This window comes from Martes martes (genome assembly GCF_963455335.1).
Source record: "Martes martes genome assembly, chromosome: 13".
Classification (NCBI taxonomy): Eukaryota; Metazoa; Chordata; class Mammalia; order Carnivora; family Mustelidae; genus Martes; species Martes martes.
The window spans coordinates 1670306-1672753 of NC_137901.1; positions in this window are offsets into that span (position 1 = coordinate 1670306).

Below are 2448 nucleotides of genomic sequence, written 5' to 3' on the forward strand. Positions count from 1 at the left end.
CAAAAGCAGAGAGCATGAAATAAGGTATTTGATAAATCCATTAACTGGAGTGGCAGTGTACTTCTGTCACTGTCTGGAGTACACTCGTGTGAGCAGAGCCCTCCAGACTGGCTACGGGGTGACGCAGGGGTTTTTGCTGCTGGTCCATACATTCTTAAGGACACCGTTCTTCCCTAGAGGGCATTCTTGTTTCGGAATAGCAATTTATTCTGTGCTCTTTCTCTGGGATCCAGCCTGGATGGAGAAAAGGCTTGGTTTCAGGAAGCAGAAGTCCAGCTGATAGTTCGCGGTGGACTGCCTCTGTCTTCCCAGGCAGAAAAACACTAGACAAGCAGTGTACACTGAGTGTGCATGTGTGCCTGTACCTGCACACTCTGCGTGTGCACTGTTCATGCTCTGCGTGTGCACTGTGTGTGCTCTGTGTGTGCACTGTGTGCTCTGTGTGTGCACCGTGTGTACTCTGCATGTGCACCATGTATACTCTGCGTGTGCACTGTGTATGCTCTCTGCGTGTGCACTGTGTATACTCTGCGTATGCCGTTTATAGTCTGTGTATTCATTGTGTATACTCCATGTGTATACTGCACATTCTCTGTGTATATGCATTGTATACACTGTATGTACGATGTATACACTCTGTATGTGTACACTACATATGCTCTGTACGTATCCTGTATGTTGTGTACATGCATGGACTCTGAATACGTGAGTGTGCACGTGTGCGTGGGAATCCCACAGCCGTCCCTGCCCCTCTCACTGTCCTGATCTCATCCTGGGCTCCAGGCCTTCCCTGTGTGAAAATGTCTGGTTGTGTATCATCTCCCCATTAGGAAACCAGGCAGGTCGAGCTCCTGAGCATCTGAAACACAGCCATTCCTCCTGGACGGCATGTCGTGGACTCCGCTGCCGTCAGATCTACTTTATTATCTCATGTGGCACATTGTTTGACAGTACAGCAGCTACTTGCTCCTTCTCTACACAGAACAAAGAAACCAAACACTTCAAAAAGGAAGTAAGTTAATATCGAATTGTAACCCTTAAGTCTGCCCTCGTGGAGCTAGAGGTCCTTTAGGAATGCCTAAGTCTGTGAATGGAGCCTGGGTGGTGTTGGAAATAGCTTTCATCAGAAAATAAAAAATTAGCAGACCTCGCTTTAAGCTTTGCCATCTCCTCGGTGCCGGGTGAGCCTGCACACATGTGTCCGAGTCATGCAGTCCTCACAGAGCCCTTGGAGACCCTGCCTGCTAACTGAGATGACCAGGTGTGGGGTGTTGAGAGGCAACCCAGCTTAGGCTCATGCTGCGCCTTCAAAATGTACAACGTGGGCAAGTTTTTCCCCTACTACTAGAAGAAAACTACAAATCCCATGAATTTTTGGTAAAGTTTTATGGAATAAAATGTCTTATAATCTATGCTACAAACATGTTTTCAATCCCATAGTTAAAACACTGATACTGAACAAAACTTCTGTCTTGTCCAAACGGAGCTGGGTGCAGGCTGTGCACCTGTCCTTGGGCTGGGGTGGGGGCCCGGTGCTGTCCTCTACTGCATCTCTGTTCCCCCAGGAGTTCCAAGTTCTGTGTGTGGTGTTGATCACTGACCCTTAAAGTTATCAGGAGAACAGGTGGCGGGAAAACTCTGCTGACGTGGCCTTGTACTGTGACGTCCTCACACCCTAGGAGGCGCGGGTCTCCCTGTCATTGATGGAGGGCATGGGGGCACCCCCTCCCAGACACATTCTTCCCCCAGAGAATGTTTTCTCCCCAGAATCCTCCCTTTCAAACTCCACTAGAAATTTTCTTCATACACTCAGACTGGAGGTGAGTTTCAAGAAACATGAAACCATTTCTTGTATTTGGTGAAAACATGTTTCCCCTTGTTCTGGCTTCTCACTTTGCACATGGTGGGTGGGTCAAACCTTGGGAGCTCCCATGCTATTACCCACGATCGCTCATGATGGCAGGAGTAACACGGCCAGTACCCAAAGTCCTCTCAATGAAGCACCAGAAGTTTGCTCAGAAGGGAGTTCCCAAAGAAATCGGGAATGTCCCAGGGGTTGAGTGGGTAAAGCGAGGACAGGCAGTGGGAAGGTAAGAAGTGGGAGGCCAGTGAGAAAGCAGGAGGCATCGGTGGACCTCACATGACAGCGGCGCGGGGGCATAAACGTGCCTCTCCGGGCTGCGTTCCCCTTGGTGTTGTCTGTTCCTGAGGAAGAGGACTGCTGTGTGTGGCCAAGCCCGGAGGAGCAGGTGTGGGCGTCCCGGTCCCCCGCGAGCCCTGCCCCACCCATCGGCCTAGGTCTGTCCCCTCTTTATTTCCTTCCTGTGAGCTTGCACTTTGTCTCTAAAATGAGTTTAAATACCTCCACCCCGACCCTTGTTCCTACCCAGCTATGGGACAGGACTGTTTGTCTTATTTTTCATGATGATGACTGTTGTGGCGGGGGAC